This window comes from Ornithodoros turicata, unplaced genomic scaffold (genome assembly GCF_037126465.1).
Source record: "Ornithodoros turicata isolate Travis unplaced genomic scaffold, ASM3712646v1 Chromosome215, whole genome shotgun sequence".
Taxonomy (NCBI): domain Eukaryota; kingdom Metazoa; phylum Arthropoda; class Arachnida; order Ixodida; family Argasidae; genus Ornithodoros; species Ornithodoros turicata.
In genome coordinates, this window is record NW_026999339.1 from 31,380 (window position 1) to 41,361 (window position 9,982).

General features: G+C 49.3%; 3 long non-coding RNA genes across 4 annotated transcripts; all 3 read left to right on the plus strand.

Annotated features, from left to right (window-relative positions):
- The first annotated feature begins 4,333 nt into the window (after nt 1-4,333).
- On the plus strand, nt 4,334-4,786 carry LOC135373174 (uncharacterized). Its single transcript, XR_010416315.1, has 2 exons — nt 4,334-4,642; nt 4,705-4,786. It is a non-coding gene; the product is annotated as an uncharacterized LOC135373174 (long non-coding RNA).
- Nucleotides 4,787-4,921: 135 nt separating this feature from the next.
- On the plus strand, nt 4,922-5,998 carry LOC135373173 (uncharacterized). 2 transcript variants are annotated; one of them, XR_010416314.1, is made up of 3 exons: nt 4,922-4,949; nt 5,014-5,715; nt 5,774-5,998. It is a non-coding gene; the product is annotated as an uncharacterized LOC135373173 (long non-coding RNA). The 2 variants fall into 2 exon arrangements; XR_010416313.1 differs by having other exon boundaries at nt 5,014-5,998.
- A 688-nt stretch (nt 5,999-6,686) lies between these two features.
- Nucleotides 6,687-7,509, plus strand: LOC135373172 (uncharacterized). The gene is made up of 2 exons (XR_010416312.1): nt 6,687-6,866; nt 7,329-7,509. It is a non-coding gene; the product is annotated as an uncharacterized LOC135373172 (long non-coding RNA).
- Nucleotides 7,510-9,982: the final 2,473 nt, after the last annotated feature.

Here is a 9,982-nt window from a genome sequence, read left to right on the forward strand (position 1 = left end):
CCAGTATTTTAACCTGTCTCAATTCGAAATTCCTTCAGTGACGATCGTTCTCGCGGACGAAACGGGAAGACGTTTGCCGTTGCGGTCCAAAGGCAGAACCAATCTAACGTTGCATTTCAAATATGTACCGTAATTCCCCCAAAATAATTCCCGTGTACACGGGACCCCTTTTCCAACGAGGGGGCGGTGTGTTGAGCAACATATCCAAGTTTATCGTTCCCATCTGGCAGCAAATAAAACCGATCGCCAAGAGAACGTTGAAGCGCTTGGCGCGGAATTTGGCCGATGGCGAAGGAATATCGCGCGCAGTAAAAAAGACGGCCATAGCAACGGGGAGAGACGTGCTGGATTCCATGGAGGGCTCTGGAAACAACAATGGGAAGAAACGCCGCAAACGACAACAAAAGGCGCCGACACACGACGCACCTGCAGATATCTTTGGTACGCCGTGAAGGTCACACATCCGCTGCGCGCGCTCCGTCATGACGTCAACGAAAGGAAAAATACAGACGCCGATCTGTCTAACGAGTGATGTGATGATATTCGAACCCCCTTCCATTCAATACGGCGTGGAAGATACTTCGTACCAACTTTTTTATCCGGTCAACGGAGTAAATAATTCCGTGATCGAGTTTTGTATTCAAAATTTGCAAAGGGCACACTTGGATCTCTACGGCAGTTTCGTGTCTTTGACCGTGCGCATTGTTCGCGACGACGGGGAAGAAATGGACGAGAAAGATGTCGTTTTCCCAATAAACCACCTGTTGAGCGGCATGTTTAAGACGGTCACCGTTTATGCGAACAACAAGCTCGTCAGTTCCAACGAGTTGTACGCCTACAGGAGTATTTTGGACGTCGTGCTTCATTCCACGCCCGCGGCTCAAGAAACAGTGCACGCGGCTGGACTCTATGTCGAGGACGACGAACATTTAAAGGACGATTACGACGTCTCGTCTCGCGGTCCGAAACAACGTTACGAAGCGACGAAGGGTGGAAAATACTTTAACCTGGTCGGTCAGATCAATACCGACCTGTTTCAACAGCCGCGCCTGATGGTACCTGCCGTCGAAATTCGCGTCGTTTTCCTATTAAACAACGACGAATTTAAACTCGTATCGGTCCCCAGAGACAAGAAAAACGTACAATTACGAGGTGGACACTAAAGAAATGACGTTACACTTGAAAAAGGTGACGCTGGCACCTTCCCTATTTTTGGAATACGAGCGGCGGCTTCAGACCACGCCGGCCATCTACGTGTTACGCGGATTGGAAACCAAGGTGCGGAGCTTGAGTGCCGGGAGCTTGGACGCTCACTTTGAAAACGTTTACCCCGAAAGGGTACCTTCCAAATTATGCGTCGCCCTGCTCGCCACGTCCGACTTTCTCGGCGACATCCAATCGAACCCCTACAAATTCCGTCATTACGACCTGTCTCATTCGATGCTCTCCGTGGACGGACAGCAAGTGCGAGCCGAGTACGACTTTCAGAACGACCTCGTCAAAATTCCCTACTTTAACTTCTTGCAAGAACTGGGAGAGAAACATTTCAAGTATAGCTACGAGCGATTTAAAACGAACGGGTTCCTTCTCTACTTTAACTTGGACGTGGACAAGTGTTCTTCTCCTTCGCATTTGAACGAGTGGCGAAAAGGAAACGTTCGCCTGCAATTACGCTTCGCTAAAGCCCTTCCACACGCGGTCACCGTCCTCTTGATTTCCGAGTGTCCCAAGCTCATGTACGTCGACAAGGACCGTACGGTCACCTTCCCATAAAAAAAGATGTACGAGAGCGACATCTTGGAACTCGTGTCCCTGAACCCCCTCGCTTCCTCCATGCTGAGAGGCATTTGCGCTTCAAACGAAGCCTTCGTTTTACGCAAGCCCGGTTATTTAATCATCAATACGGAAGAGCGAAGAAGACGCGGGCAGCACTGGGTGCTCTACCTGAAAAACTACGACGGGTCTGCCGTGTTTTTCGACAGCTACGGACTTCCCCCCATCGAAGCAAACCTTCGAAAGACTTTACCTGTAGTGGACGAGTATAACGACAAGTGTATTCAATCGCTTTTTTCGCCTTACTGCGGGCTTTTTTGTATCTACGTAGCCACGCGCATGTCGAAACGCTACAGCTTGAAAAGTTGTGTATCCATGTTTTCCTGTAACCTCGAAGAGAATGACGAAACAATAAAACGTCTCCTCGTGAGCGAACTCGTTTCGTAAAAAATAGACTATTTATTTATTCACGACATACACAAGACCCTTGCGAGACGATCTTCCAACGTGCTGACCCGACGCTCGTCGTCGCCGGTCTGCACCGTGACGTCGAGGGATGTGTGGAGAAGCCAGTAGCGACGGACGATAGGTCGGTTGAAACCCGCGTTGATGAGACACGGGTCGACTGTCTCTCCTCGTCTATACTTTTCCAGCAGCTCGAGCTTGTAATCTACGAAACGCTTCATTTTCTTTGCAATCTTCCCACTGACGGTGAACAGACGTAAGGGTATCGTCTTGAGAATCGAGCGAAAGTCTCCCTCGCAGCTATCGCCGTGAATATAATCGCGTAATCGCAGCAAGTCCCGATACATTCGTGTTTGCACAAAGGTGGCAAACCTCTGCTCGGGCGTCATCATGACTGAGACGGAATGAGAGTAGACAACCTTTTTTTATTTCTCGTTACACATGAATTAGGCTCCAGCTTTGGTTTCGTAGCCGGGAAGGCAGCCCAAATACGGACGAAGGCTCGAGTCTAACCAATGGCTGGGGTTTCTCGACCAGAGTCCACCGCAGCGACAGGTAGTCAGTTGATCGCCGATTCGCAAAAAGAAGGTCTTTGGAGGAGGCTTGAAGGTTAGGACCAGGGGTAGATCTCCCGTCAGTAGCCATTCGTAATCTGCAACGAAAGGAGTGTGAGAAACGCGTGTTTTTATATCTCAAACACACACGCACGTACAATCTTCTTCAGTCACAGAGTGACACTGATGGTCCATCTTCTCCATCTTCCTTCAATAGTCGAAGTCCTTCGCAACGTACGTCGAACGGTACCGTCCGACAGCCGAGAAACGGGCGAATCAATCGGTCCGTCCAATGCTTTTGCTCTGGAAAAAAATGTGAACGATTATAGAACGTATTAAAAAAAAACGAGGAAGCGTACCTTTGGACCACAATCCACCGCAATTGGTGCAGAAGAAGCGGGCCCTGCCAATCTCCCGAAATATGTGAGGCGGGAAAAAACCGACTTCACGCGCAGCAAAAGTGTTGTACACTGGAAACGAAACTCTTCAAACATTTCGACGATGATGATGACGTCATGGGTATTACTTACGAGGATCTACCAAGCTGATCATAATGGAATGACGATCGACCATTCGCTTCGACATTTATAGTAAAGCTTTGCCTCTCACTCTCTATGACGTCATTGAACGTGTTTGGCCATGTTAAGACGTGTTTGAACATGTTTGAACATGTTCGGACACGGGCGGCGAAGTCGCCCCTGGACACACTCGTTCCTCTCTCTTCCTCTTTATGACGTCATTGAACGTGTCTGAACATGTTTGGACGTGTTTAGACACAGGCGACGAAGTCGTCCCTGGACACACTACTTCCTCTCTCTCTCTCTATGACGTCATTGAACGTGTTTGAACATGTTTGAACGTGTTTGAACATGTTGTGACGTCACTGAACATGTCTGAACATGTTTGGACGTGTTTGAACATGTTGTGACGTGTGTAGACACGAACCCCGCAATACGAAAAACGTCACGCAGTACAAATTAGATTGGTGGTTAGTGTGTCGCGCCCAGTGTAGAAGGATCCTGGGTTCGAATCCCACTCTGGGGCGGTTACACAGGATGTGACAGCGGGTCGTCTCTCTCTCTCTCTCTCTCTCTCTCTCTCCGTCTTTGTAGTCCTTGAACGTGTCTGGTCTCGAACCCCCTGTGTCTCCCCTCCTCCTCCTCGCACGATATTGGAGGAACAAAGGGCGGCATCTTGTCACAGACGCAAAGTGGCGATTTACGTAATCGATGGATATGACGTGAATGGGGTTAGTGCGAGCGTGAGAACCCTGTACTATAAGATGGTCATCCCCTGTACCCCCCTTGTCCACTATTCTCGAATCAAGAGTCCCGAGAAAATGCTGCATACGTTCCAAACGATTTTGGACCTTCTGGTCCACATTCGTCCGCCGTTTGGTAAGTTTTTCTCTATCTCTTCTTGTTTAGAAATAGTTATTTTTCTAATACCTAACGTTCCTCTGTAGGTTTCACTGTGACACACATTGTGCAGCTATTTTTCCAGTTGATCCCCGGTGCGGGGGGAGATGTGCCCCGCTTGGATATGGAGACGTTTTTGCAAGCGTTCGCCATCGTAGACGAAGAAGACATTGAGACGGCCACCACAGAAGTGCTCATGGCGTGCTACGGCAGGGAGTGGCGAGAAATCGCTGTGCAGCGGGGACTAGAGGGGGAGCTCTTTTTCAGAGTGCCCCGAAGCTTAGAGGAGCATACTTTACCGCTAGAAGGTACTGCTCCTTTAAGCTTCGGGGAAGCGGAGCACCTCCTCTACTCCCTGGTGCACCAGTGGAACAGAGCGAGTGCAGCGGGTTGGAGAGAACTCGCTGAACGCTGGATGGCGAGTCAAATACCGTGAGTGTTTTTCGATTGTGGTTTTTATTCGTAGAATCCTTATTCGGGTTCTTTATTACTAGATTGGATCCCTGGGTTCTTATAGAAGACCATGAAGCACCCATGTAAACACGTCAGCCAATAAACGCATATCGTCTTTCGCATCACGCGACTCTCTCTCTCTCTCTCTCTGTCTGCCCCAATACAATAGGAGAATAGGAAACCACAGATCCTGCGTATAAAAGCGAGCGTGGGATAGACCGCAGTTAAAGATGATGATGTCGACGATGTCACCACCACCACAACGTTCGGTCTGCTTGCGCAGGAGGTAAGTGCATTTGTATGTGTTTAGATCGATGTTTGATTAATGCCTCCTTTTCTCTATTTGCTAGGTACACACAGGAGAATTATTTCAAATTGGGGGGAGGGACTTCATGCCTAACATGAGGTCCGATTAGGCTCCGCGAAGTTCAAAATTAGGGGGAGCATCGCCCGCATTATTCAAAATTCGGGAAGGGCGTGAATTCATGGCCAACATGAATTCTGATTAGGTTTAATGGGGAATTGTGGGGCGTCCCCCGCACCAGTCAAAATTGGGAGGGACGAGAATTTATGTCCAATATGAATTCTGATTAGGCGTAATGGGGAACATTTGGGGGGTACATTTTAATCTGGCCTTATTCAAAATTGAACTCCTTCTTTCATTTTTCGTTAGATTATTCCAAAACGGGGGGGAGAATTCGTGTATAACACGAATTTCATTAGAGACCATGTTGATTATACAAAATTAAGGAGTTCTTAAAGGGAGAATTATTTCAAATTGGGGTTAAATTAAAACCTTCTTTCATTTTTCGTTTGGTTGACATCGTCGACATCCTATGCGTTATTGCAAAGGCGTCGAATAAGACATGGCGCGGTGTCCAAAGTACAGACGCCATCAGCGCAATGACAGGGGGGAGGAGACGGTTGATCGAAAACCCACGAGGGGCATTCATCCACGACGAGAGTCGTTTCGTGGAGCAAAATGTAAGTCGAGTGGTTCTGCTGTGAGAGGGGCATTCATCCTCGACGCGAGGCATTTCGTGGAGCAAAATGTAAGTTGACCGTCTCTGCTGTGAGAGTGTATTCTATGTATGACATTGTTTTTTTCAGGAACCGCTGTCGTCGCATATCATGCAGCACAGGAAACGCCGTCCAGCAACCTCCCCGTTAGGCCCAACTGCCTTCCTGTATAGCAGTACGACCCCTCCTTGTACAGCATTGGGCAAGGGAGACCGTGAGCGCCTTTGTGAATCGAGTGGCCGTGGAAGAAAGAGCAGGCATCTATCGACCAAGTCCTTTGTATGTATTCAATAAAGATGTTTCAGTGAAAGAACACACAGAGTCTCGTCAAAGTTATTCGGACTGTTTAATGCGTTGCATGTCAATAACCAATCGGTATTTCAATAAATCAGTGACAAAGTTGACGATGTAGACTGCTTGCAAATGTCGCTGCTTCCGCAGGGCGTGCTTAATATGAGCGATGGCACGAGCGAGAAGGTCCACGATGTCTGCAGCGATGTAGTTGAATTCTGCGTTGGCCAAGCTCACAAATTCGCTCATCAGTCCCAGGGGTCCGTCAGGAACCGTTATGCAGACGTTCTTGTAACGGGCGTAAATTCGACGCACCATCTCCTGCAGCGGCCCCGGCGAGATCTCTCCTATATTGCCAAAGCCTACCATGTCTATCACGTAGCGAAAAGCAGTGATGACGAGCTCGTTGCGGGGACTTTCGCCGTTGAAACATTCCTTCTCCACTTCTTCCCAAGAAGCGTGGGTGCGGGAACAGTTTTGTAAAGAGTGGTAGCTGAACATCTTCACGTAGTGATGACGCGAGCGCGGTGCGCGCTGCCTTTATAGAGATAAACGCGCGCGCGCAAAGAACGGAGAATGAAAGCGAAACTGAAAAGCCACCCGTCGCCGCTAGGAGCGCGCGCGCAGCAGAGAGCCGAAACCGAAAACACCCGCGGCCGGCGCAGAGGGAGCTAGCAGCGCGCGCGCGCATGCGCGGACGGGTGGAGCAGAGGGCGCGCGCGCATCCATAGCGGCCGATGCGCGTCGCCTCTCTCAGTTTCTCTCGGACCGTCGCGGAAGACGGACGTGCGCTCCGCGCGCTCGCTCACTTTCTGGCTGGATCTCGTAGAGAGCAGACGTATGTTCTCCGCGCTCGCTCAGTTTCTGCCTGGAAGTTGCCGCGGGGGAAAAGGTGAGTGATCTGACGCGCTCCTTTTCTCGTATGTTTGCCGTGTTTAGCGGTGGACCGCGCTCGTGTTAAGCCTTTTCTCGCATGTTTAGACTTGTTTTGCGGTGTCCAAGCCTGTTGACGCATGTTTAGCGATGTGTGGTTCCCGCCTTGTGTTAGCTGCGTAGTGTTGAGGTTATGCCCAAGCGCGCTCGTGTTAAGCCTTTTCTCGCATGTTTAGACTTGTTTTGCGGTGAGCAAGCCTGTTGACGCATGTTTAGCGATGTGTGGTTCCCGCCTTGTGTTAGCTGCATAGTGTTTGTGGTTAGGCCTAAGCGATCGCCCCCGTGAGCCTTTTTCCCCGATGTGTACTGTTTTTCTGTTTAGCAGTAGCGGTTAGACCTTTTCTCTCGCATGCCTAGACTTGTTTAGCAGTGCTGCCATTTTTACCTGCCGCTAGTATCTTGTTCTGTCTTTCTCGTCTAGAGCTATGACGGTGGCGGCATCTGGTGTGATGCCTTGCAACTACGTGGCCACCTGTCGTCGATCTCTGCAACTGCTGGGTGCAAACTACCAACATGGCGGGTGCTGGTCACTCGGGTGTTGCGGAGCGGCTTCTTCGCCGCGGCATCGTTGATTTTCGAATAAATTGTTTCTCTCCACTCTATCTCTATCTTTTCATTTTATTTTCTACCTATTTTTTATTTTTTATCAGCTCAACTAGCCCACAACTCACACAGTGGTCTGGACACGTCCTAGATGCACCCCAATTAGTGTAATGACTCCCTGGTGGGTCCTAATTACTGGGGGGGGGTCCCAATTAGCTCTAATTGCTCATTAATGGCGTCCAGGCCACTGTGAGAGTTGTGGGCCAGTTGAGCTGATCCCATACTACTGACGGTCAGCAAGTGCGAGCCGAGTACGACTTTAAGAACGGCCTCGTCAAAATTCCCTACTTTAACTTCTTGCAAGAACTGGGTGAGAAACATTTCAAGTATAGCTACGAGCGCTTTAAAACGAACGGGTTCCTTCTCTACTTCAACTTGGACGTGGACAAGTGTTCTCCTTCGCATTTGAACGAGTGGCGAAAAAGGAAACATTTGCCTGCAATTACGCTTCGCTAACCGCCCTTCCACACGCGGTCACCGTCCTCTTGATTTCAGAGTGTCCCAAGCTCATGTGCGTCGACAAGGACCGTACGGTCACCTTCCCATAGAAAAGATGTACGAGAGCGACATCTTGGAACTCGTGTCCCTGCACCCCCTCGCTTCCTCCATGCTGAGAGGCATTTGCGCTTTCGACGAAGCCTTCGTTTTACGCAAGCCCGGCTATTTAATCATCAATGCCGAAGAGCGAAGAAAGCGCGGGCAGCACTTGGGTGCTCTACCTGAAAAACTACGACGGGTCTGCCGTGTTTTTCGACAGCTACGGACTTTCCCCCATCGAAGCAAACCTTCGAAGGCCTTTACCTGCAGTGGACGAGTATAACGACAAGTGTATTCAATCACCCTTTTCGCCTTACTCGGGGTTTTTTGTACCTACGTAGCACGCGCAATGTCGAAACGCTACAGCTTGAAAAATTGTGTATCCATATTTTCCTGTAACCTCGAAGAGAATGACGAAACAATAAAACGTCTCCTCGTGAGCGAACTCGTTTCGTAAAATAGTCTATTTTTTTCACGACATGCACAAGACGCTTGCAAGACGATCTTCCAACGTGCTGACCGACGCTCGTCGTCGCCGGTCACCGTGACGTCGAGGGATGTGTGGAGAAGCCAGGTAGCGACGGACGATAGGTCGGTTGAAACCCGCGTTGATAAGACACGGGTCGACTGTCTCTCCTCGTCTATACTTTTCCAACAGCTCGAGCTTGTAATCTACGAAACGCTTCATTTTCTTTGCAATCTTCCCACTGACGGTGAACAGACGTAAGGGTATCGTCTTGAGAATCCAGCGAAAGTGACCCTCGCAGCTATCGCCGTGAATATAATCGCGTAATCGCAGCAAGTCCCGATACATTCGCGTTTGCACAAAGATTGCAAACCTCTGCTCGGGCGTCATGACTGAGACGGAATGAGAGTAGGCAATCATTTTTATTGATCGTGAGCGGTTACACATGAATTAGGCTCCAGCTTTGGTTTCGTAGCCGGGAAGACAGCCCAAATACGGACGAAGGCTCGAGTCTAACCAATGGCTGGGGTTTCTCGACCAGAGGCCACCGCAACGACAGGTGGTCAGCTGATCGCCGATCCGCAAAAAGAAGGTCTTCGGAGGAGGCTTGAAGGTTAGGACCAGGGGTAGATCTCTCGTCAGTAGCCATTCGTAATCTACAACGAAAGGAGCGTGAGAAACGCGTGTTTTTTTTTATCTTAAACACACGTACAATCTTCTTCAGTCACAGAGTGACACTGATGGTCCATCTTCTCCATCTTCCTTCAATAGGTCAAAGTCTTTTCACAACGTACGTCGAACGGTACCGTCCGACAGCCGAGAAACAGGCGAATCAATCGGTCAGTCCAATGCTTTTGCTCTGAAAAAAAAATGTGAGCAATTATAGAACGTATTAAAAAATAACGAGGAAGCGTACCTTTGGACCACAATCCACCGCAATTGGTGCAGAAGAAGCGGGCGCTGCCAATCTCCCGAAATATGTGAGGCGGGAAAAAACGACTTCACGTGCAGCAAAAGTGTTGTAAACTGGAAACGAAACTCTTCAATCATTTCGACGATGATGACGACATGGGTATTACTTACGAGGATCTACCAAAGCTGATCATGATGTCACGAGAATGACAATCAAACGTTTGCTTCGACATTTTATAGTAAAGCTTTTCTCTCACTCTCCTGTGACGTCATCGAACGTGTTTGGACATGTTAAGACGTGTTTGTACACGTTTTGGACGTGTCAGAAATGGGCGGCGAACCGTCGAAGTCGCCCCTGGACACACTAGTTCCTCTCTCACTTCTCTATGACGTCATTGAACGTGCTTGAACATGTTTGGACGTGTGTAGACACGAGCTCTACGATAAGAAGGACGTCATGCAGCACGAATTAGACTAGTGTTAGTGTGTCGCGTCCAGTGTAGGAGGTTCCTGGGTTCGAATCCCACACCGGATCTTCTCGTCGTCATATAGAAGTC